Source organism: Bombus fervidus, chromosome 1, assembly GCF_041682495.2.
Source record: "Bombus fervidus isolate BK054 chromosome 1, iyBomFerv1, whole genome shotgun sequence".
In the NCBI taxonomy this organism is placed as follows: domain Eukaryota; kingdom Metazoa; phylum Arthropoda; class Insecta; order Hymenoptera; family Apidae; genus Bombus; species Bombus fervidus.
This window is the reverse complement of record NC_091517.1, coordinates 5,267,183-5,294,500: the sequence shown is the minus strand read 5'-3', so window position 1 is coordinate 5,294,500 and position 27,318 is coordinate 5,267,183. Positions and strand designations below refer to the sequence as shown.

The 27,318-nt window shown below is 38.4% G+C and overlaps 1 protein-coding gene and 1 long non-coding RNA gene across 6 annotated transcripts in view; one reads left to right on the top strand and one right to left on the bottom strand.

Moving 5' to 3' along the window:
- Positions 1-27,318, top strand: part of LOC139991003 (uncharacterized) — a 327,915-nt gene that overhangs the window by 257,689 nt on the left and 42,908 nt on the right. The gene's annotated exons all lie outside the window — the stretch shown is intronic.
- LOC139986453 (uncharacterized) lies at positions 8,930-14,624 on the bottom strand. The gene is made up of 2 exons (XR_011799644.1): positions 12,451-14,624; positions 8,930-9,388 (listed from the first exon to the last, which is right to left on the bottom strand). It is a non-coding gene; the product is annotated as an uncharacterized lncRNA (long non-coding RNA).

Here is a 27,318-nt window from a genome sequence, read left to right as displayed (position 1 = left end):
TTGAATTATCGATTAATTGATGCAAATTAATTATTGAGCGATTGTTCGACCAGTGCGAATCGTGTACTGCATGGTTTCTGAATTGTAATGTTTACAATATGATCGATACGATTGATTAATATTTTAAAAATCGAGAAATACATGTTGAAGGTACAATTTATTATACAATGGAAAATTTTTGCCTCATTGGAAAGACAACTTAGTTTACCAATCTCACAAAGTCAGGATTAATAATATCGAGTTGGAGCGTCGAATTAACGGTTAATTGATGCAAATTAATTATTGAACATTTTCCGCTCGGTGTTGATCGTGTATTACAGAATTCTCCAATTGTGATGCCTATATTCTCGTGATATTCTCATTATTATGTTGTTAATGACTGATTAACATTTCAACGATTATAAGTTTATCAAAAAGATATAATTTACAATAATACTCATATATTAAACAAGTTTCACGTTGAAAGCATAATTTACAATAATATTAGCGTATTCAGAAAATGTATGCATCATTGAAAAAACAATTTGACTTACCAATTACGTGCTCTTAAATTATCTGTTTCTATCAATAATGTGCCAATATTTACTTCCTATTAGAATAAAGAATCCCTCGTGTGTCATCCGGTTGGGCAGAGTTACTGTCTATTTTCAAAGCTTACTTTCTAAGTTTCAATTGGTCTTCTCGCTTGCATTTCTTTCGTTACGTTTGTATTCGACTAAGAAAATAGCACAATTTATCCATTTGTTTAACGTTGCTCGTCGCACGAATTAATTGTCGTTTCTTGACTTGTTAAGCGTATAACTGGTTCCCATTTTGTATTTTGAACTAATTTGCAATTTCCTTCTTTTGTTAAAATCTCCTTCTTAATGGTAAGTTTGATTTTAGTAGAAATAGAAGCGGAAATGAAAGAATGAAAGGTGTACAAAATACTATTGAAGAGATTTAACTTTTTCTCGAAATTGTTATTGGCATGTTACCGTTAAATGATATCGTTTAATTTTCAGGACAGCCGTGGAAACCTCAACCGTGACTATGAATTCACCGTTGAATTTCGCGTTCATTCTTTATTTCTTTATTCACGTTCGAACGTTACAAATAACGCGAACAATTAAACCCGATACGTTTATATCCTCTTTTTCTTTTTTTTGTATTGTTCGTACGTGCAAACGCATGGAAAATAACGGGGGAATTTTTCACGGAACAGATGAAACCGAATTGAAAAGGCAAGGCTCGCTCGCGTTTTAGCGCAAATTGCAACGCAATTGCATTCAATGGCGTGGGAGTTAATTTTAACGAATCCCTGTTTTTAACGCGATGTTCAAATTCCGCGTCGCTATTAATTAAAGCGGATATTTTTAATTCCGGTTGCTTGCTTCTGACAGCCGCCGGCGTACCAGTTGCGACTACATTTAAAAATCCGTCTTTTTTCTTTATATCTTTCCCTTTCGAAAGTCGTTTGATTTACGTTAAAGCGGCGTGAAATCGAGAACGTTCTATTATGCATAATTTTGTGCTACGTGGAACGCATCGTACGTACAAAGGCAACGTCCATTGATTAATAATTTCGCATATATTTAAATGCAAATCCTTGTGATCTTGGTATATCAATGCATTTGGTACAAAACAATTCTCATTGGAGATTAGAATTATTGAATTCAATGCAACATTCAATGTTAAAAATATGTTTTTTTTTTTTACCATTACACACGTCTATGTTTTATCGTTTAGTTAACCTTGAATGAATACTCTACATATTCATTTATAGTGATACTTTGTTTCAATATGTCATGTACGTTGTATAAAAGATGGCATGGTACTATCATGGTTATATTGATAAAATTTGAATCTTGTAATACCAAATGTTATAAACTTATTTAAATAGTCGATTATCTGTTGTATTAATAAGTCATGATATTTAGTGAGCCTACGTTTAGAACTATTTATACGTTCAAGGCAACTATTTATGCTGTATGTATTCTAATTTTTTACTAAATATGTATTTGCAATAAATTTTTAACTTGTACTTGTGTGTTTGACTAATAATGTTTCACGAAGTTTCGTATAACACACATAACATATTCGTAAAATTTCCTAGTATGTTTAGTGTTCAAACATTTTCATATTTCTCAATATTTTTTTATATTTCCCGGAACAGTTTTTCGCTTGTGTTTACCTACTCACGTACAATTTGCTTAATTCGTCATCCTATTTGTGGCTGTCTTATCCACGCGTTTGTGGAACAAGGTTCGAGTCTAGGAGTTTGGGCACCCTGCGTCGGATCTACTTGCAAATGGTCGAGTCATTCGAAGTACAAAAGAAGGCATCATTTATAATGTAGCATTCAGTTGAATGGCAAACTTGTGGCCGCTAATTTAAAATCTGTTTTCATCCCACAATACGGTTAAAAACAAGGCAGTTAAACTCACTTATCGCAGAAGAATTGAATGACTACAGCGTAAAACAACTGGCGCTTGTTCTAAAATATCATAATACAATCTTAGATTTTTAACACAGTTAATTCAACATCTCTATGTATAGTTTCAGGCCAAATTGTAAAATTTCAGCTTTTAAAGATAACAGAATTTTTTAGCTTGTACCAAATGTATATATCGCTTTGTAAATTTCACGGATAGAATTCACTGCTATTTTCCATAAAACAGTCTTCTGCGTTTATTATTATAGAGAATTTATTATATATTTCCAATTCATGAAAATGTATCGCGGTAGAGAATAATATATGTAATAACTTAATTTAGCAGGAAACTAAAAGGATGATACCTTTAAGAGTTGAAATACGAGATCAAATATAAATTCTCCATCTTTTAACATTATACACCATTGTGATCTTATTATCCTTTGAAAAGTATGAGTTTGTAAGATAAATTTATTTTTGTAGTACATTAAAAGTCATTGAAATAACGCGAAAATATTACGTAAACGCAATATTACTAGGTACGGTTTACATACTGTTTTGTTAAAGTAACACAAGTTAAAGTAAGTACTAAATGTGTTATAGTAATAGATACTTTGCAGAAGTGCATTACATAAGTCATAAATTCAAATAAAAACAGTAGCTTATTAGCGCTGCAACTACGTCGATTTTTTCAAATTTTGTAAAATATTTTGTATCTAGATGGAACTACAAATATGTAGCGTGTATTTTCGTCCAGTCGCGGGGAGACGCGATCGTTTGATGTAGCGCGTCAACGGGAGTCGTAAATTCCCGCTACGATTGTACGAATCGACACCACGAGCAGGGCGATCCCCTTATTTCTTTTAGGATAATAGGGGTGATTAGTTTTTAATATAACTGGAATCCACAGTTATAGAATATATATATATTTATTTTCACTAGCCTACAATAATTATTGCGTCGACAGAAATTGTTTGACTTCGTCGTGTCGGAAAGCACAGTAATTGATTAATCCGAAAATGGATCGATTTGATGGATAGAACGCCGAGAGATTGATTTTGATATATATCGATGTTCGATGAATTCGCGATTTTATCCGTTAGCGATTAAGACGTGTGCGGTAAGATTTTGGAAGAAAGACTGACTGCCCTAGGATAAATTTCTTATCCTCTCGGGGAGACGACCCTCTCCGCGCTCCCATCACGCCACCGTTCGCGCCGATGATCACGTATGCCGACTTCTTTGTGTAATTAAAGAACGGATCGAGTCGACATTTCTGGAACTCGCGGCCGGGCGGCAACCGTGCGCTCGTCGATACATTGTATATCCCGTCGGGGAGATGAAACGATTTGTGTATGACGCTAGAGGACCGCGAGAGACGGTTAGAAACACGATCCAATTCAAGCTTCGCGACGTAACATAGCGGTTAAACCCTTGGTATTTCTTTTTCTAACCACAACGTTAAATAGCAGAATTCAACCATGTAAATTAGACAAAAAAATTATGAACAAAATGTTGCTTTTATTCAAAGTTGATTCTTAACTCTCATCTGTCCTTCATTTTAATGTGTCTTTGTGTATCTAATTGACACAATAATACGTCGATGAATTGAAAAGACGTGCAATTAATGTTGCTCTTTGTCGTTCGCATGTATTCGCACTAGTTTTCCTTCGAACGTATCGGACTTTATTCGCACGTATTTGACTTTGCATAGCTTCAACCTTCTTACCATTCTTAGCTGTGTGTCGCAACGAAGAAAAGAACGAAGTGAAGATATAGCGACCTTCTTCTCTTCTTCATATTTACACCACATTTTGATAGTCGAAGCTACGTAAAACTATACATAGCAGTTACAAAACTGCATTTTAACAAGTTGTACAACGAATGGATAATTGTCGTGTAACAATTATAAAGTAATGAACTAGCTGCCAATGGACTTGATAAGAATAATGTATATTACATTGACACATCTTTCTTTATATTTATACTTCTTCATATTTCTATATATATATATATAAATCGCACGTTGAAAAAATAAAAATTACAAAGTCTCAGATTAATTTTTCTACAAATGGCAGAATAATATCATCTATTACGCGAAAAAATGTGTAAAATTGATACATGATACGGATGAGAGTTAATGAGTTAAACATATCCATGCATAGATACAACTTTTCGTTCGCCACGCATTATCGTTTTTATCAGGGAGAGCGGAATGGAGGCGGGCCAATCAGTTCCGGCCAGGAATCGATAATCCTGGTCCATTGAACCGGCGTTTAACCCGTTCGTGTGGATCGCGTTACTAATAATCCTTTTCAAGAACTAATACATAGGCCGTGACGCGGATGCCGCTTCCAAATTAACAAGATCATCCTTGTTCGGCCATAAATCCGTGAACAGCCGTTGCACGATAGAGCCAGGGAGGCAGCAGAGGCTAGATGGTCGAAGCGTGTGTCGTGCGTGTGTCCTCTCCTAGTACGTACAGTGTATAGTATCGTACACGCTCTGCAAGCTCTAAGTAATTACGTTAGCCGGCGAATTAATTAACCGGCAGGCGACGGTTATCGATGCCCGCTCGAAGGCGCTGAACAGCCGAGGGCAACTATCGATCGATACTCGCCGATCGGAAGGAGGACACGCCGGAAGCGTCTTCGATAAACCCGAAGGATTATCGATCCTTCGTTGTTATCGACCGCCCGCGCATCGTCCTTTACTATCTGCCTAATTATCGATGGTAATTATGTCCTTCGATGATCGACACCTTTTGATCGATCTACCAGATGACTGGCCGTGTTAATATTAATACATTGTTGATAATAGACATTGAATCTAGTTTGGTATGATCGATCAATGTAACAGCAATCTTCGATTGTTAGTCCGTTTTGTTGCTAATTCAAGCGACAATGATGATTAGAGAAGACCTTTGAGTTTCCAGGTAATCGTTCACGAACTAATTACACTCGAAAAATGGTGCTTCCTACGCAAACAGAGCGTGGGAGATTATCTCTTGCAACAGAGAGCGAAAGCGGGATTGGTAACAACGTTGGAATCTACCGTTTTCTGTCAGCTGTTGCGCTTAAACGTCGGCTAATTCCTCTAGCTTTAAACGATTATCTAACTTCCTGCTCTAGTCTTCCAGTTAAGTTACTTCGAATGTTATCACGTTCGACAATCTCGTGGCTCCTTTCAACTAGTTCCGGTAACGAAAATATTCAACTATCAATCTCGATTCCCGTGTTTCAAACAATGTCGAGGTCTTACCGATTACAAACGGAGAAATTGGTTTCGAATATCGATAAAATGAAATTCAGAGAAGCAGTGGTTCAGGTGAGGTTTCGTGATCTATCGACTGTTGGAAATGGCACAGTCTCTATCTCGAATCTGGAAGACGGAGTTCCCAGAGTGTAACGGTGAAGGCTGCATCCGGCTTGAAAGCAAAAGGTCCTCTCTCTGGTTCCTCCGGGCAAAGAAAATAAGGATGGTCCGCTGCAACAGTGAGGAAAGTACCGACTGGATGCGAAGCCGGGGCATCGATCCTTGCCATCCCCGTTTTAGAGATAAGACCATCTTCCATCGTCTTCCCTAAGAATTGCATTCGCGGGAGCGTATTACTTCTTGCATTTACGATCGTGGACCATCCCTACGCGATATCAGTCGGAAAGTTCATCTTACCGTGAAACATTGAGATCACTGACTCGAAATTTGATCACAATCGTGTATTTACTCCAACAGATCGCCTTACTAATTCTGGTTTATTTAAGTTTCTGGGACGTTCTGTTTTTTCTATATCGATCATGTAATTAATATCTGATTGACATAATCACACAGTGGATTTTTATATAGTATACGTGCATATATTTAATCAAGATGATTTATAATGAGCAACTAACTTTATTCAGAATCTGTTACTTTCCTTTAAAATATAATTTATGCATCGAAAAATTGTATAGGTGGAGTGGAGGATGTCTGTAATCTCTTAAATGTTAAATTTATGTTTCCAGGAATTTTTGTATCAGTTTGTCATTTAATAGCTAAATCACGCGAATACTTCGAATATTTATGGCAACTAATAATAAAGTTTCTATATTCTTATCATAAATCTTCTGAATATTCAATACATGTGATTTATAGCGACTTTTTCTTTCGTAATATATTCAGTAATCCATGATAGAAAAAAGATTCTAAGAACGATACTGATTTATCAAATTTGTTGATGATAGATATAATCTCGCGAAAATATTGTTCAATTTAACATGCAAATAGAAGATCGAAATATCCGTGATACACTAATGACAATGGTATTAGAGATACGACGAAACAGTCGGTGTCGGCACGAGAACTCGATTATTCGTCTTCGAGTTTTGCCTCGTAGCAAGTTCATCGACTATTGGAATCTCTTTGAAAGATGCCTCCCGTCGAGACAAATACGATTGAAAACGCTATTCCGTTTGATCGATTTTATCTGCTATTATCGGCTAGACACAATCTGGCAGTACGTTGCGGAATTTCTAGTTACAACCATGACCGACTTCGCTCGTTGTCCTTAAAGTAGAGGATCGTTCAGAATGATTGACTGATTGCGATGGTTTCAACGTAGAATTTACGACGCATCTAGTTGCTGCTGCTCGAAATAAAGTAGACGAGCAGACCAAATGAAATATTCCGTTTTACCGTTGACAAGTTTCCAATTTGATTTCAAACGTACCTACCACCACGTCAAACCTGCACGATTTTTGAACTTTAATATCTTTAACGGAATTACCAAAGTTGTCAAAATGATTGATTTCCAATTTTTCACAGAAACTGTAGATTTACAGCGATGTGTTTTTGGCGACTCGAATGATATTTCATATATATTTTTTCATACAACTTTCATTTTGATTTCTTATGTAGAAGTTCTATTGTTGTGTGTATTTCCAATCGAAATTTTCTACTTAACTCATTCAAAATGGAGCCATTTTAACTCGTTGGTAGTATTAAATATTCTTTTAATATCACATTTTTTCATGGAATTTCCATGATCATTTGGAACAAGACAAGTGATTAATTAGAAGTGCAAACGGCCAGAATAGAACGAGTACTTTTCCCAACGAAGTTTTCTCAACGGCGATCCTTTTTTTTTTGTGCCGCTCCATTTTAATTGATTTTACCGATTAAATTTCGTCCAGCCGCGGTCCTCGATTGAATCGGGTTGAAATTTAGAGGTAGTCTGAATAATTTCAATCCGGAACTGTCTGCCGTTCTTAATTAGATCCAGTTGGATAGTTTAATTGCTCGATACTAGCCGGAAACCGTCGTTAGAGGTAGCTCTATTTACGATACTTTCGGACCACCTGTTACCAGCTGTGAAACCTCTCGTGTAATCGCGACGGGAAGTTGTCGCGTTCCGAGTGCCGCCGATTAAGAACTATCGTCCGTCCAGCAACGCGAAACTGCCATTCCACATTCAAAGTAAAACAGTGACATATTTCCATACAAATATATGTAAAAATATGAAACTTTCTTATATTACAATATTAAAACTTGCTTCACTTTGTAATTTCATTCTAAGGAAAGCTTATTTTCAAATTAAAAGTCTAAATATATATATATTTCTTCTTTAGGAGATCTTTGCTTTAGACAGTTACCGTTTTAATAATGGTTCAATCGAATAACGAGGAGCAAAGACTTTGATATATTTTTGAGAACATTTAACAACATTTCTAGAATTTATATATCCACATAAATTATTTATATATAATTAGTATATATAATTATTATATATTATTATATATAATATAATTATATATATAATTTATGTGGATATATAAATTCTAGAAATGTTCTTAAATGTTCTTAAAGATATATCAAAGTCTTTGCTCCTCGTTATTCGATTGAACCATTATTAACACGGTAACTGTCTAAAGCAAAGATCTCCTAAAGAAGAAGAAGATAGAAACAACGAATAATACATTTCTACGGATCTAACACTTACATCATTTACTATTCGAACACGTTATGGGCTTTTTGCATATCCCATTTTTGCATATTTAAGAAGAAAACAAATAGTAAAAGACATATTATCGTATCAGTTATATTTTGCTATTTATTCGTATGCACCCTATGCTTCCATCTTTTTTAACTATAGTTTAACCTAATGGACAGTAATGGACTATAGTTTAACCTAATATTGCCATTATAGTTCCACCTCGCGATAAATTTAGTAATTAAAATAAATTCTAATCACAATAACAATCGCAGCATTTTTTTACCGTATTCCACATGGAATCTATATTACTTTTCACCAAGAAAATGTTTTATTTCTCTAACACCTGTATTGTTTATTCACTTCAACTCTTCAATTTTCCATCAAAATGGATGAAACCATGAAGCATCGCGTTAATTGAAAAGCAATCACAATTCAGTAGATATAGAATGAGCATACGAACACAACTCCTCCGTTCCTGAAAGGCATTGTTTTCTTTCTTGACAAGCAGAACGGCGAGATAAGTCCGTAATACGTTTTTCGAAACGGCGTATTGCACGGCTCGTGTCCTGACGCTGGCCCGGAATCCTTTGGACAAAGAGGAGAACGGAAGGAGTTGGGATAGAAAACTGGAGGTGGAGGAAAGCAGACGGGGGTTGGACGAGATATTGCCGGTGCCAAGACTCCGGATGTGTAAGCTCGTGAACCACCGGAGAAAAATACTGCGATGACGGTATACGACTTTATTTCATCCCTTTTTCGCCCATAGCGATACGGTAGTCCCAGCCAGTTTGAAACTATGGATATTTTCATCCGCGTGCTCCCTTGGAAGCGTTTGCTTTCGATCCTCGAGCTTTCATTTCTCGAGGATGCTCGTACATAGAAATCCGAACACGCTACCTTTTCCACTGTGTTATACGTACGATTCGCCTACGAACTGTTTGTGGATTTGTTCGCGCTAAAAAGCGACGATATATTCTTCTTCTTTAGAGGAATTCCAGAAGTTTGATCTGTAAAGAGATTGAAAAGAAATTTTATTAATATCTCCGAATTTTTACGATCAAATTTGGTAATTTTAATGGTTCTCTGCTACTATCTTCGTAGATTATTTATTAGAACAAACTCTGAAAATACTGTAGCTGTATCTCTAAGTTGCATCGAGTGTATCGAAATCATTAACTATGGAAATAATCGCCTATTTGAAACTTATCTTTCTTCCTAAATTTAATTTGATACGTACTTTCTGCAAGGAATTTTTAAAAGAAGAATCCTGAAATCTATATCTCTCTAAAAAAAAAAAAAAAAAAAAAAAAAAAAAAAAAAAAAAAAACTAGCCTTTCTATATACAGGCACCATTGAATGTAATAAAATTTATTATCAAATGCCAAGTCCATATATCATCGTTCAGCTTTCGTTGCAGGCTTGAAGCGTTGACGAGCGGAAAAAATTGCTTTATTATCTCGAGCGACGACGGTCGCGAACAACGACGAACCGTTGAAGCTTTTCTTTTTTGTCGAATGAAAAGCGGTCTCATTGGTTGTCAGAGTGAAAGGGAGCCGGCAATTTCGTCGAGGAATTTTTCCCGTGTTCCTCGACAGTCTTGTCACACGTTAGACTCAGAACCCCTCCTCGTCTCCTCGTCTTCTCGTCTCCTCGTCTCCTCGTCTACGCGTCCAGCGTAGGGGATTCGCTGCCTTTTCTCATCCTCGTACTCGCCTTTCATTCCGCCGGCTCTGTCGCTGACTTGGAAACTTTCTCGCTCGTCGACGCGCCGCGTTCACGAATATTCCGAGATTGAAAAGCTTGATCTCACAGTTGGAAGACGAGACATGACGCGGAGGTTTGTCTTCTCTCGCGCGAATCAACGATCCATTTGAGGGATGAAATATTTAAACATGTGAATCAACGTTGATACGCTTGCCATTAAAATGTTAGCGAGAGAACAGTTTTTAAGCTAAAACGGGAATATTTCTATAATTTAAAAGAAATTTTGCCCTCTCTCGCGCGAATCGAGGATCCACTTAAGTGATAAAATATTTATCTAAACGTATGTTTCGATATTGATACATACGTCTACGATTGAAATGTTAATTAAAAGATACTTTCTAAGTTATAAAGGGAATATTTTTACACGAATTTAAGAAGAATCTTTTTTACGAGGTTTTTCGAGAAAGTATTTGTAAATTATGTCGTGATCCTTTTGGTCGTGCTAATCGACGATCTATTTAAATGATAAAATATTTATCCAAACACGTAGGTCGTCGTACGCAATTAAAATATCAATGGAAAGATAATTTCTAAGCGGGAAAAAGAATATTCTGTGGAAATTCTCTAGAAAGTTTTTTTGAGAGATAGACTATAGATTATGTTTTAGTCTCGCGTGTAGTCATCATTGTTATTTTTTTCTCAGTTTTAATAAATATTAATAAACACGGCATTTGCATCGCAAGGCTTCGCATGGATGTTCGTCAGTATAAATCGCCTTTCCACGAACACGAGGTCAGACGACGAAGTAGACCTCCAGGGAAGAACGCAATCAGTTGCATAACGCGTCGACGGACGCGACCGTTCTATGAATATTGCATAGACGCGCGTGTCCGCCGGACCGTGGATGTCCGATTTAATTGTAAAATATTGCGCCGACATGCTCGCTTTCATTGATATTCTGTCAATCGATGCGTTATCGAGTAACGACTCTCTTGTACCATGGCGGGCTTTCAAGCTCTGCTTTTTTTCTTTTTTATTCGTCCGTTATCCAAACACGCATCAACGTATCGCGTTTCCTTGTAAATAGCAGCAACGTTTAAAACTTCCTGAATCGTTAAACGCTTGCTTATGACGGAAAGAGGAACTTTCAAGTTGAAAATACATCGCTGTACACCCTTTTTAGCTTTGACATTTTTAACCAGTTACGTTGCGTCGAATATAATTTCCGCCGTGAGGCTGGAAAAAGGCAGGCCCATTCGGAATTCCGTTTACGTGCCGATGCAACGATCTCTCTCGCGGCCGAGTGATTCGCGGAACGAGAGGGCGCACCTTCGACACGCCAGTTACGACCTTGCCCCGATTGTAACTGCTCGTGCTTTCAAAGCTCTCTCTAACTCCTTCGCAGACACTCCAGCACGTTCTCATTTCACGCTTCACCGGCACGCCGTACCGATCCCCCCTTCTGGTGCAGCGTTTCCATTCTTTCGAATTCCGATCGTCTTTCAGACGAATTTCTCTACAGGTCGGCCAATCAAGCGAGAACGCGTCGCAGTTATCGCCCGTTCGTTCCACGATTTCTTCTATCGTCCGTTTTGTCTCCTTGTTTTGTGAAATTGTATGATCTTAGATCTTAAAGAGCCTGATAAATGACGCTACGTTGCTTACACTGTTGCTAAAAAATCGTAGGATACTTTTTAGCTTTAATGAATCTTATGTATTTTGATGTAAATTGTGAAATTTAAATTGCTCGCGTCTTCGTAAATAAAATTGTTACTATCTAAGAATGTGATCTTTGCAAGAGGTTTTGAATCCTATTTAACTTTTTCTAGCTTCGAAACACTTGCGATATAATTACATTAAACTCGTAAATGCAAACTATAAAAACGGTGCAATGTAAATGGATGTGTCACATTATCTTTTTCTCATAATTGCGAAACACGTTTCTTTCGTATGTGACGGTCGAGGAGATTGATAGAAGAAAATGTCGACTAGCTTAATGAGTTCTGCGTTTGTAATATGGATTATCAACCGTGCCACATCTTCCTTAATCGTTCGATTCAGTGTCATTTAGAAACGTGCATACAATTGATTTACGAATTTCAAGGCCACGTGTTCGCTACATGAAGACTGCAAATTAAATTAACCCATGTATTGACTTTTAACTAAAAGAAGTCTTCAATTACTTTTTTTTAAATTACTAACTAATACCGATAATGGCAATTAATTAAAGAAAACCTCTATTTTAAAAAATTCGATAGGTACATTATCATATTAATATTTACTAACATACATCTCTGATAAGTACAAAGTAAGAAACCTATTATCTTAGACTATCTTAGTCTATCGCCTAAGCTTAGAAGCTTACCTACAAACGATCTCGATAACAGTGCTTAAACGAACACAAACATTAGTTTGCAAATTCAATAACAGTTCAGAATCCGCCATCCCTTTCTCCAAGCGGTGTTTCGTTTTCTCGTACATAGTCGTAGGCTAACAAACAAATAACGGAGGCGATACGAAACGTGCGAAAACAAAAGAGGAAAAGGAGAAAACGGGCGTAGCTCGAGCACGAAAACGAAGTGCGTGAAACAAAGAGAGGAGAGGCAGAGAAAGCGAGGGAGCTACATCGAGACTACCGAATGCAATATGATTCCCACCTCGACGTCGAGTCCGCGCCTCATGGAATATGCATGACATGCTAATGCGACTTGTACCTAATCTAATTATACAGTTCCACGCGAGCCGCCACCAACCCCTTTGGCCTATCCTATCGTTTCTTCGAGCGTTCATGTACGCACACGCGCGGCTCCGTCTTGCTATTGCATCGTCGATGATTCCTTTCGATGCCTCGATTCAGCTTCATGTGCGATTTCCCATGCTCAGTTCGGGACTCTACGTCCGAAGATTGTACCTGCAGATTGCATTGGAATAAACAGATAGCTAAAGAGTAGCTTTAGATGTATTTAGAATACGAGAAATGGAAGCTCTTGTTGTGATTTCTGAACATTTATTGATATATTATTTAGATTAGATCTGCGTCAAAAGAAGTTGGCCATGCTCATTCAGAGTGCTTTTCTTGCAAAGTAATGATAATAAAGTATAATCGACCGTGTAATTTTGTGAATATTAACTTTATTGGAAATTGTCGTGAACGCTTGCGAGCTTTCGTGTCCACCAATTATTCAAGGTCATACAGACTCTGCTAATAGCACGAATCAAGATTCTATAGCATATGATATCGATAGAAGTTTATCGATACGTAAACGATATAGTGATGTATTCTATAAAAGATAAACTACATGACTTTCATCTGCCCAATTTCACTCCGTGAAGTCAGGTTAATACTCACTTTACATGTTCGGTTTATTGCTGACTAGATACGTGTTCGCGACTCGCAGTTTCAGCGCAATAATTCTTCGATAGCAATCTTTCAAGGTCAGCCGCGAAAAAATCGAAAATCATTGATTTTTCTTTCAAGTCGAAATGCCCACGTAAATACAACGCATGCAAGTTTTTCAAAACGAAAAATGTTCTGTCTGTTCTTTAGCACGTATACCACACCATCTAAACAGTCCTCTTTCTCAAACTTTTTATCTTTCACTTTCACTCTCGAGTCCTTTTTCTTAACTTCCTCTGCAACTTCCTCCGCAACTTCCTAACTTCCTGAGCAAAATGCCTTAGCCGAATAACATCAAAGTCAATGATTGGTTTCGTCGCTCGGTAAACCTTGCAATTTATACTATAGTAGAAAGAAAGCAGTCGGAAATGATATTGCGGTTTTAAACAACGCGGTTCGTCTTCAACGTTTCGATCGCGACTATTCTGAGTTAATTGTCCGATCATCGAAGCCGAAGTCTTCAATTTTTAGCTTGGACGATTTCTTTCTTTCTGCTCCGCCACTCATTCGCCCGGTTAAATCCGCCGTGGGTTATGGCGTTCTTGCTTTATTTTCCCATCGGTACGAGGACCCCTGTGGCCTGATGGTCTCGTGGATGGCTCATTTTGCTCGTTTCAATGTCTCGACGTGACAAGAATCCGTGGCTACACGGGATCCCGATATAAAAATAATTCATCGCTCGATATTATTTATCGTCGGACGCTCGCTCTGCCTTCGGGATTTTCAACTCGGGGATAATTCTCAATTGTCGTGAGAACGGGACGGTAATTCGCACTGGACGGTTTGTTCGTTCTTTTACCTTGTTGCTTAATTTTATACAGCAGAGGATATACAAGTATCAAGATTTATTGCTCAGCCCCTTTGCTTTACGATTTATTTCGGAACAAACCTGTTTTGACTATCCAATTCTGTTGCAACTGTATACGCGCAATTGGTATGAGGAAAACTACAATATTTTAGTTCGCGTTAGATTTATCTATGTAAATATCAAAACTAAGTTGTTTTTGATAGATTTATGAAGCAGATTTGTTAGATTTATATAAATAAATTCTCAAATGTCGTTCCTGTTTTACGTATCGTAGCCATCGCAATGTAGTCTGTCAAAGACTGGTCGTTTCTACTTAATCTCTTTCTTTACGATTTGTTTTTAACTACACCTTTTAAAATTAATTATTTACTTTGAAAACTCTGCAATTAATACGAAAATCATCGAGATACTGTAGGAAACTCGAGTCTATTGATTTTCAGTTTCATAAACTGACTGGAAAATCAAAATGAAGGCTGAGTTCGAATACGACTCTTGTTTGTAACTCGAATATAGTTTGGCACGACTATAACTATATCACAAGAGAGGGGATTAAACGATTAATACGATTAAAACTTTTACCTCTAACGAGTAACATAACATTTATTGGCCATTATTTCTAATTCAACAAACATGTGCAACAGTCGTCACGAACTTTCAGAATACTATCCTATTAAGAATACACTGAAACCTTAACAAGTCGATGCAACTTCACTTCCCACGTCACCCGTTAGTTAAACACCTCAATCAAGCAACTTCACCAAGATAAACAATCGTCCAAAGTTCCATTAAAAGTTCAACTGGCATTGTCACGTCCGAAAATTGGTTGAAAGGAGTCGGACGCGCCGACACAATACGTGAGTAGCGCGCGGTCTCGGCATTAAACGATTGCCATTGAAAATCGTTGGTCGCTCGCCGGCTGCTGTAGGTCGCGATGACTGGGTAACGCTAAAAATAGTCCTCGAGAACGATGCCGCGGCTATTATTAAGCTTCGATCGATGCCGAGCCAGTTGTGGCGAGTTATTTCAAAGCGGCTGGCGCGAGTAACGGGAAGAAAATGCTCGACGGCCGTAGAAGGGAACCTTTCTTGCACCAGGAAAAATAGTATTTCGAAGGAAAACCGAGTGATACGCGAGTCCTTGGTGAACGAAGCATCAGCGTAAGGAACAGTCCCTTCACAAGCATAGGTCGATCGATTTCGATCGAGTCGATGACGATACAACGTTAGAATGTCGTTACGGACGACGAAGACACGGAAAAGTGGAATGTGAGCAGATAATAAAAGATAATTAGCGATAGTTGCTTGTAAATGCTAGGAATTTGTGGAAAACCTAAGATTCATGACAGTGATTTATTTTATTGGCCGGTGGTCAGAGAGAAGTGTCGAATGTCTTTGAAGAAACGCAAATGGATTTCGCTGTGCTTGTTGTTGTTGGCGGATAATTGATCTTCGAGATAAAGGAAGAATTATTGTTAGAGCTGAATCTATTTAAGGGTTTGAGAAATTGGTATCCTGAAGGAAAATGTCGTACAATGTTGACTAAAATAAGCATCATTTGAAAGTCAAAGTGACAGCTGGACATTTGATTAAGAATTGAATGTCTTACTATTGAAGCTACAATGTTTGATAGCTATGCGCTTCCGCTATAAAGAAAGGGTAGTTGCTTCTGATAGGACATAATTTAATTACAAAGTTACGGATAAAAGGATTTACAATGATTTTATTCTTTTTCATCGTGAGATCTACATATAATAGACTATCACGACGCCGTAAGATTGATATTTTTAAAGATACTGTGAAATATAAATAAAATTGGGATCAATGATCGTTGAACCTTGTATTTTAAATTTAAAATGGGCGTTCTCACAAGAAAGAACTTATAATAGGAGAACAATTCTGCGTTCGACGAATTCAACGGATGCGAATTTCTGTATTTTCACGACGCGACGCGACGCGACGCGACACGACGACGCGACGGTCCGATTTCCTGGCTAAATATGGTGCTGATAAATCCCGTGGCCGGTTTATCGGGTTCCGTGGCATTGTGTCTTGCGGTCTCTCGAACGCGAAACCCACGATCGAACCTTCAACCTCACGCCTCCGACCTCATCTCCCGTGCGGGAAGCCTGTGAATACAGCGAGTGCCGATACGCCGCGCGGTAAATAAGCTGATACGCGTTCCTATTATCTATTATAGGATATGAACCGAAATAGAACCAGGGTTTATTCCTTCTCCAGGGAGAATAACTTTCAACGAGACTACACTGCTGCGGATTTATTCATATGATGGCTTCTGCCGCACGCAATTATGATGTTTCGCATTCCTGATTTCAGCTAGGCTGTTTTCTAGGATTTTTTAGATACAGGAGAAATTCGAATCTTTGGTACTTGAGGATAACAAGCAAATGCAAGAGGTCACATAAGATCGTAATACATGTTGAAAATTTAAAACAAGTTAAAATATAAAATTGAAGTAGTAGGAATATCGTTTGACTTATAATTGAAGGATTTTGAATAAGTAAAAATACAAGTACGAGTAAAATGGTTACAGAAAGTATTTGCACAGGTTCCTATCATCCAATGATGAGTTTTTCTTTATCAGATTCTATATCCCACTTTAATGGTAGGAAATTTTTTTAGTTATATAGAAGTGTTGCTAAACGATATGAAATTTAACATACTTGAACCTAATGAATTAGCACGTAAATGCTACAATAAATACAATAACGTGCGAGTACTTAGTATAACTACTGAAAAATGATTTTCTCACGGCACTAACGCGAACATACAGATTTCTGAGCTGAAGTTTAACCTACCCGCGACTTATGACGCTTGTACCGTTCTTCAAACTTCTCAGTCACTAACACCACTTTCCAATCAGCTTCTCCCGATATTTCTCAACAACGTTGGGACTGGCAAAAAAATAATGATCCCGATATCGAGCAAGAATTACTCGAAGTAGCGCAGGGTGCCGCGAGCGTGTTTCCATCGGGCGGTGATTTCCTGGCACCGGACCGGGAACGATAAATCTCGAACCAGGCTGTTTATCGGCTTCGTTCCATTGTGCCTGGTGCCGAAGGCTGCGTCGTAGGGGCCGAACATCGGGGGGCGTGAAGTGTTTGCGTGCACCACGGACACACGCCGGGCCACAGCGTGGCAAATAAGCCTCACGATACGTTCCGGCATTATCCGCCACACCCGTTATCCTACATTATCGTTTCGCCCGATGGACCTAACGATCCGCGTGCACGCGTTTATCGAGCAGCCAGCCTATTTTTCGATTCGGATAGTCAGCCTTGGAAGCGCTCACTTTCACCCGCGATTTTTATTATCGACGCCAGATATTACCACGCGTATACACACACCGTCCGCGATACCGTTCGATATTTTACGAGCGCAAATAACCGGTGCCCAGGTATCAAAGGTCGGAATAATCGGCGGATTTGTGGCCGTCGGCGATTAAAGGATCGGCGACGGATATATCGGCGAGCTCTCTCTTCTCTGTCCCCTCCACCGCCTCGTGTACAGGGCGAAATACGTCGCTCTTCATCCGGCAGTTGGAACCGCTTGAACCTACTACAATGCAGTTCGCAGGTAGTTAAAACTAACTAGAGGATTCTCCCTCCGTATCTGGCCCCCTTGCTCGCATAGTTTACGAAATTGGCCGACTTCCAGTTCTTCCGACAAACTGGATTCAATATAGCGCGAGGAAGCGGGCGATGTTCATGGAGAGATGGAGGACAGCATGTGTGTATTGCAGAGATACGGGTACGATGTCGGCAGATTTGACGTTTGAGAAATAAAGGCTGATACGCTTTGACGTATACTAACTCGCGAAAGGACTTGAACATTTATCATAGGAAACTTTTCTGAATATATTCTATGTGTTAGATGAGACATTTTGAAATGTCATTAGCGCCGTGATGACAGACGACTGCGATATGCTCAAATATTTTAGTCAGGCTGTGTAACATATTTAGGGAGTGTTTAACTTGTTTAATCTGACACTATTGCAGTGATTAATTGATATATTCAACCCGGTCGTCGTCATAATATAAATGGTATCGTATAATATTGAATATATTTGATTGAATTGAATTGGAATATAGTTCGTATATAATGGTATCGTATAATATTGTGTAGTGTATCGTTTGAAGACACGTTTTAAGGAAATAGTTACGTTAAAATAGCGAAACCTATTAGCTTGATCTTACCACCCGATACTGAAGGGACTGCTTTCCAAGGGTCAAGTAAAAGGTTACCTAAGAGACAGCAGTGTTTGCGTTCCTAATTGAAGTTTAACTAAGTACAGCGTAGTACGACCTCGAAGTACACTATAATTCAGACGATTCTAAGATACGTCCTGCAACAACGATCCCTCGTCCACAGGAAAGTAATCGAAACGATGATACTTCGATTGTGTTCAGAATCCAGAATAGTTCTCTAGATTTCGAATCGAAAGAAATCTCTTCTCGATGAAACAATAATTCGCAGTTAATTTGCTAAGAAAACGCGCAAGGAAGATTCCGAAACGATCGACTCAATTACGAATGAGAGAGAAGCAATGAAATTTATCGGTGTCAGCAGATCGGTAATGATCGTCGCGATCAACGAAGGATAGAGAAAGGGGAGAATTAGAGACAAGGTGGTGCTGCTACTTCACCTACAGATTGCCTTTAACTCAAGTGCGCCTTAATGTTCGTCGCACTGTAGAACAACCGAGTCGGAAGAAGCTCGAACTCCAAGAACCCTATCGCGCTTAATTATTTTCCAATGGTGGCTGCTCGTTTAATCGGATCTCGACTAATCGTCCCCTCGTTCTTCTCTCGTTCGAGCTGTTCTTCTTTACGGTATAACACCCGTTCGACCGTGACGAGCGGCTCGCGACGCGAGAGAATAGTCGTCTGTTCGTTCGTGAAAGCCCATTCAGGAATTCCGATCGATCCGCACTTGAAGGAAGCGCCAGGAGAATTGCCGGTCTCTGGTCCAACAGAGACGAATACGCGTTTCCGATTCAATATCGAAACCACGTCCGTTTAACGATCGAATCGCTGCCTTGGGACTGGTACGCTTTCCTATCATATTCAGTTCTTCGGACTGGTACGTTTCTCTATCATATCGAGTTTCATTACGATCTACTTTTACGAAAACTCGGACCGACAGGGTAGTGATAGTCTTTCGAGTTGATCAAAAATCTTGTTCTTTATATATCGATCATCGATGTTTTGTTAAAAGAGATAGATGTATCACATACTTTGTTGTTTTCTTCCCTCTAGTTATTAATTTAAGAATTCTATAGTAGAATATTCCATTCCTCGCTCATTTTTGTTTTCACTTTTTCTGAGATGGTAGCTCATTGATATTTATTCTTTCTGTTTGCATAATAGATGTCTTACATAATAATTTACCAATTAATAAGACTATTAGTAAATTGACAAATTAGTTTGACAAATAGGGTGGGTAGATAATCTATATTTTGTAAAATTTAATCATAAGATTTCATTTATTTTTTTAGTAAAGGAGTATTTATTAATATAGGTAGCGTTTGATTGTAGAATTTTATTAATATTGCAGTCGTAAAATTCTGTGTGAAAATATATGTTACTAAAATGATATTTTTCATTTGTATATCTAAATTCTACCTTTATTTATTTTCGTCATTAAATATATATTTCCCCGATATGGGTGCAATATTACAAGATAAATCAGAAAAATGATAAAGAAATTTTGTAATCGACTTGAAAATCCCAGACAGACTTTAGACTCGATCAAGAGTATAATACAGAAATTCTGTATAAAGATTCCATCAATAACTCTGACTTACGATTTCTTCGAGTTCCTTGAACGTATAACTCGAGTGGAAAAGCGAGAATGCCTGTACACGAGGAAGTGCAGCGCGTGAATCCATGAACGCTGAGTAAATCTTGACGCGGAACGAGCGGCTAATTATCTGTCGCCGAAGCTTATGAATTTTAATGTCGTAAATTTCTAACTCGATAATCTCATCCCGTCACACAATTAATTGGAACGATACGTTACCTTCGTCGCCGGAACACCGGTTTCGCGCGCCACCCCCGAGTTAAAAACCGAACGCCGACGGACGAAGAGTTTGGGGGGTTGGCCGGGGGGATGAAAGTTACTAACGACGGCTTTTGTGAGCCGGCCTCGCTCGTAGACTGGCAACCATGGGGTGCAGGGATTAAACTACAACTCCGGAACGTTTGTCATCCCTTTTGCACGCGTGTGCACGTTGGCCAACACGCACGAACGAGCTTGGATTTTATCGGCGGTCCCCTCTGATCGCGCAGGGATCTACGAAACTGAATTGGTTTCTTGTTTCACGCGATCGTTCGCGATTGTGTCGTTCACTAGGCAATCATTCGGTAATTAGATTCGGCTATTCTGATCGAACTGAGGCGTGTTTCAGGCTGTTTTTAGTGGAAGGGTTAAACGAAACAGGGAATCGGTAATTGTTTGTAATGCGATTGAGAATAGAATTTCAATTCGTTTCCAAATACTTTTGGTTAGCATGTAACAAAAACGGCTTACACCACATTTCTTGATTTCTTTTCTAACCTTCTCCAGTCAGGATCTAGAGAAAAACATGGCGAAATAGATATCTTAAAAAATGATCTATGTCTTCATTGACTGGTAAATAATAATTAGTCCTGTAAAACTCTTTGGTATGAAGTTTGTAACTTGATAATTTAATTCGACGTAGCTTTTCTCTGATATAATTGCAGTACATTATGTAATATACTGAATATTGTGTTTAAAGGAATCGATAATTGAACAGAAATTAACGATGCCAGAGTATTTGCTTGCTCTCCTCGGAAAAGTCAAACGAGGGTCGTTTTTTGTCATGAATCCTTTAGTTATTCGACGATTGGAATATCAATCGTGATAAAAAATAAATAACTGTATTCTCGAAGCATTTGTTGATCATTGATTTTAGTAGGAATTCGCGAAACAGAAGCTGGACGAGGCCGATGAATATTCTGGGCAGCATGCTGGCAAGCCGGAAAGGCAGGTTGAAGATCGCAAGGTCGGTCAGTGCTCTCGAGTAGCGTACGTGCGATCCAGCTAATCGTTGGCTCGAATACCGTAGAACGGGTATCGATGACGATCCCCATCGTCGCGACCTTCATTTTCTACTCTATTTGAAATATTTTTTATTTTTACTACCTAATTCGGTAGCTTTCTAATCACCGTTATTAACGGTACCGTTTTCGCCTACCGTGTTACAGTTCAAAGTTGCTCGCTAACTGAGAAAGTTTAAACGCCTTTCGAGAGTGATTTATTCTCTTTTGAAGAGAAACAAGAAAAATTACTTTTCAAACACTCTATAAAACCACCTACCGCAGCTTCTATCTTCGACCACGCAATGGTCTTTTAAATAGTCTAATCAAATTCAACGGAACTTCGAATATTACACTTATAAAGTTGTATAGTATAAAAAATACACCTTTACGCGTTAATAGATAAAAGTAATTTTATCTGGTCCTCTCTTTTCCCTTTTATACGTTAATACTGCATACCCTTTAATCTTACCGTGTATTTCTAAAAAGTAGTTAAAGCTCGTTGGTTTCGCGATAACACTTAAATCCCGACGAAACGATTCAACCGAATATCGACCAAAGCTCTGTCAACAAGACGCTCTTATTCTCGAGGCGCTGATTTTCTCGGAGAGAAGACCTTGAGAGAGGCTGGTCGAAGAAAGAGGGTCGGTTTCGTGTCCGGAAGGGTGTAAACTCGGTGTTCTGTGTAAAGGGGGTGAATGTCGGCGGGCTCGGTGCAGCTTCGTCTTCCGGCCGTTTTTCTTCGCCCGTGAAACGAGTAACCTGCTTTTACGACGATTCTCGAGACACGGGAACGAGGGAAGAGAAAGCAGTCGAGAAACGAAATCTGCGAGACGTCCCAAGAAATTTTCCAGGCGTCTCCATCTATCTGCTGTGTTCCTTCTACAGTTTCTGCAGCATTTTCCGCTCGTTCATTCGCGTCGACCGCTTTCACGCCTCTCCTTTACAACTCGTACAGGCCACCGCTTCTTCCATCATTCGGATAGCGTCCATCCTCTTCTTTTTTTTCAACGATGGATTGACCTTTTTGAATTTCATCGCATGACCCATTCGTTGCCCGCTATATGAAAACTACCCTCTGGATATCCGTCTATACGGCGCCCTTTCGAAGTTTGGGATTTTGTTTCCATTGTGGAAAGGATAATTCGGAGCGTCTCCGATTTATTCGAGGGGTGAAAGATACCGGAGACATATAGCGTTTGGTGAAGTAAACGAGCACAAAGAGTTTATGGGAAAACGGTTCGTGAGATTTCGAGATACGAAATAGCAGATCGAGAAAGTTTCGTTCATCTTGGTAGAAAGTTCTGTACTCAGAAGTTTGAGAAACGAGTACTACCGCGCGGAACAAATACATTGCTTTCCTCTGTCTGTCTATTAGGTTCTTTCTCCAACACTTTTATCAATTCCTTTATTTAATTGTAGATCTTCTTACACGTTTGAACTAATATTATTAGCGAAATTTGGCAGGTCAGAAATTACGAATTACCAGTGCCAATCGATTTTCTTGTGTAATATTAACACGTTTTATAATAGAAGTAGCCACGTTACGTTATTAGCAACTAAATCGTATAAATTACTTGTATAAGTGATCTAATTATCCTGCTCGAAAAAATTTGAAAATTAGAATTGGAAAATTGTAAAAGCTGTTCATACGTAGACGTCTATAGCTTACATGTATCACTTGCCATGTATCATAGTATTATTAATTAGCAAATTAATAATAATGTAAGAATTCTCTTAATAATTTCGCTAGAACTACTAAAAAACACTACTACTTTACTAAAAGAAAAGCCATAAGATGGCTATTTGAAACCTCTTTCTATCGTTGTATACAGTTGAGTTAATATCGGTTTTATCAATTTATGTACCCAACTTAACTATATCTAAATAATCAAAAAATTTCTTACACAAAATTTGGTTTACGAGACTACATTTACAGTAACTGTCATAGAAATATTCATGTCGAGCAATTATAGTATTAAACAGTTTAAAACGAGAAGATTTCTAAAGTCAATTTGCAATACCCAGAATCTCTATTATCTAAAGTCAATTTCTAAAGTCAATCTGCAATCCCCAGAATCTCTAATATCTAAGGTACCGTTGTTCAACCAACTTCAACAACACCGAGGCTACTAATTATCCTCAAAGAAGTAAAAGTGTACCGGGCAACAGAAGCACGTACCGATATTCTAGATATTAGAGAATTAGCGCGCCTCATACGATGGCTCGTGAGCGAATTACACGTTTTCAGACTTATTTGAAAATGTACGTGTAAATTCGTCGCGTTGAAGCGTATACACGGCGCTGTGTGACTACTCGCTGTCCGCGCCAGAGTATTCTTGCGGCCACGGCGGAATACCAAGCATCAGAGCGAACTAAATTGCTATGCAAAGTTTATCTACAGACGTCAGCCAGAACGGGCCTGTATCGCTTCTTATTTCCTACACACGGTGGTTCTCAAAGTCGACAGGACATGGTCGGCACCCCAGAAGATTTCCTTCGCCACTCTTTTGCGCTTACGGCGTTACGTAAGCCATCGCGTACTTTCTAACCCGTTTCAGTGGAGCCTAGATCAACGTTGCACTCCCGATAGCGGGTTTCTTCCAGGCTGATCCTGCGAGCATCCGCGTGCTCATTGATTTACGTTGACCTTTGATTTAACACGCTTGTGAATGAAATCGTTTTTGGTAGATTTTATTATACCTTTATTAAATTACACGATGTCATAACAGCAAAAGAATGTGTAGAAAAGATAAGATACAAACGCTATATGAAGCATACGATACAAACTATTGTAGATATACAGCAAATATCTTTAATCTCTTCGATTTGATAATTGTGTCTCTACTTCGCTAGTGATATCTATAATTGCTGAATTGAAAGTTAATAGAGATAAGTCAATTTTAATTCGATTAATATCAGTGCTGACAATCTTTGTAATTTTTTTTTTTTTTTTTGAGAAAGAGATATAAAACAACACGAACGAAAGAAGAGGATTTGTAAATAAAAAATTTCGGAAATTAGAACTGAAATGTATGACAATTGTTGATGCGATGCGCACTGTCTTTCTTTTTGTATAATGCCTTCAGATCCCAGAATAATGTCGTAAAATATGTCGGTCAAGGTTTTCCAATACTTTGTGTAATTTGTATTTCAATATCCTTCCTTGACAATATATGGTTGTATTCTAACAGTTCCTATTGAAATCTTACCCAAACGACAACAACTATGATCGTTCGCTGCTGAAACTTCGAAGTTTAAATAAAAAGATAGAATTCTAATTTAATACTTCTCCATTCCGCTGTATCAACCCTAATTTTAATTACTGGACACTTGCAGGAGTTAATCTGAAACCACAGGACGCCTGCGAGTTCGAGATATCTCCAGCAAGCACTTTAGTTTTATTGGAAACGATTTCACGGTAATTTTTACGCGCTCTCAGAGCAGGTTTAAATTTCTTCTTCGAGCAGAATGCTAATTTGGTGAACGTTCTCTCAAGAGTTGGACCAGTGTCGCTTGCATATCAGCGTTGTTATCTCGGCCGTCTTTCTGTCGCACATTGACGACACGCGAGACTGACCATCCTCTTGTGCCAAATTACGTTTCACGTTGGTTTCCGTTCGCGAATTCAACCGCTTGCCTTCCGTCTTTCCGGTTAATTGTTCAACTCGTTGGTGAATTCAACTCTCCATCGCGTAATTGCCGTTTATTATCGTCTTAATGGACTATGCGTGAAAATCATCTTTTTAGAGGCAAACAAAACCGATAATTCAACGATAGTGCTCATTTTTTACTGTTTTCTTTCTTGATTTTTCTCGCTCTTTGCTTCTTGTCGGTTTCTCTTTGACGAATACACGCTTCTGACTTTTTTCAAGCTGCGCGACGCAGCTTTTCGCTCATTTGGTCGAATGGTTAAGAGAAATGTAACGACGCTGCGACGCTAATGGACAAACACTCTTTTACATCGCGAAGCAACGTCGACAACGACGTTTTTTTATTTTTGCACGACACGCTTCACCTCCGGATCGTGATGCGTCGAAAACACACTAATGTCACCCACTTTATTAACGCTTTCGCAAGCGATGCCTATGTTTTTGCGGCTCGCGAGCCTCCGATAACTAACTTGCTACTGACGAAACGTATAGTTTAGCAGGGATATCGAAATTCGTTGTGGTGCTTTTAAGTAATAGAAGCTTTTAAAATTTATTTTAATTTATGGTACTGTAAATTGTTAACCCTTTTATAGTTGGTGTTTTATACTATATCATATATACAACAGAAAATCGATTACTGTAACGAATTTTTATCCTTCTTATTTACATAAAACGACTTTAGTATTTTCTTATCTTATTTTTCAAAATATTTTAGAATATTTGAAGTTCTCAGTGATTTTTTAAGGCTATACAGGATGTTAAAAAGCAATGACTAAATATTTTAAATTGAATGAAACGAAACAAAAATGAATAGCATAATAAACATCAGTTTTCTTGAGTGTTTCGACTTTTCGGTAACTAAGAGCAGATGCATTGAAACGAAGCTTTAGTTAGTGTTTGATTAAGTGACTTCCCGGTGATTGGATTCTGTTATATGTACGAAAAATCATGGATAATAGGGAGAATCGATAAACCGCAGTTATGGAAATTATTCATTTTCCGATAATAAATCGAAATCAGATAAATGGAATTCTACTGCAACGTATACGCTGTATATTAGCAAATTATTTTTTACGAGCGCATTATATCTTCTTTCGAAAAATAAATCGTATCGTGGCTTGAAAAATTTTCGATTCGAGTTAGAAACCTCGGTGTACTATATATTTTACTATCTGCAATCTTCGGGATCTGAGGTTCTAGTAACTGTAGCATTGCAATACGCGTTTCTTAAAAATTCAAAGCAAGAGCCTTGAACGTGGAATTACATGTATGTTTTTGATATAGTAATACGTTTCTCAGCTAAATTTGGAAGTCTTTTACGTAATATTTACGTCTTCTCGCATCTTATCTCCTTCGTCGTATAATTTATCTCCCGGATAAAGCCGTATAAATATTTCTACGGAATACTTAATTATTCTCTTGCGTTTACACGTATGTACATATTTAGATTAGATTTTAAATGATATATACCCTCTTTCGTTAATGAATAACATTCGTATTATCCTGAAACTAAACGGTTTGCCTACATATTTCAATAAAAGCGAATGAGCAAATTTAACTTATCGTTGTCAGACGATTCAGCGCAACAAGAAGAAAAACAGAGGGATGCATGTCGCAATTCTTGTGCAAGTCGAAAGCGTACCAAACCTAACGCGTTAACCTTTCACGGTCGAAGGCCAAGATATTCCTGTCGACGCGTTTCCACCGGCAACGCCTCCATCCAAATCCATTATTCATTACCTCTCGAACACGAATCAAGTAAAACACGAAATTTCGTTAATCGTCGGCTATATAATTCCATTCGATCCCATATACGTATAACCTATACATACGTATAATCACTTGAAAAAGGTGAAGCAAAACCGCGAAAGTGGATGTCGAGCAATTATCAAACTGATATCGCCGTTAATTAAGCCGCGACGTTCCATTACATTCGACATATCGCGTTAAGCATTTTAACGACGCGAGCATCCAGCGAATTAATAGCCCCTTAAAATTCGAATACGTTGTTTCACGGTGTGGCTCGTTCGGTTACGATCTCGTTATCCGCCTCGAATCGCCTCTAATTGCCGTCGTCGAGCTCTCTTTCGTTTCTGTCCCCGTCTGCAAACGCGGCCGTGAACAACCTTGTCGTGAAACAATAATGAGAATCTGTGTAATTGAACATCCTGGTAATTCGCATTCGCGTCCCCTGCGTCATAATAGATTACGTTACCAGACTTAATCCGGCGAAAAGTTGTACATCTAGCGTTCTGAACGACTAGATTAGCGTTAAATCTCACCGCGGAGAAATCGTG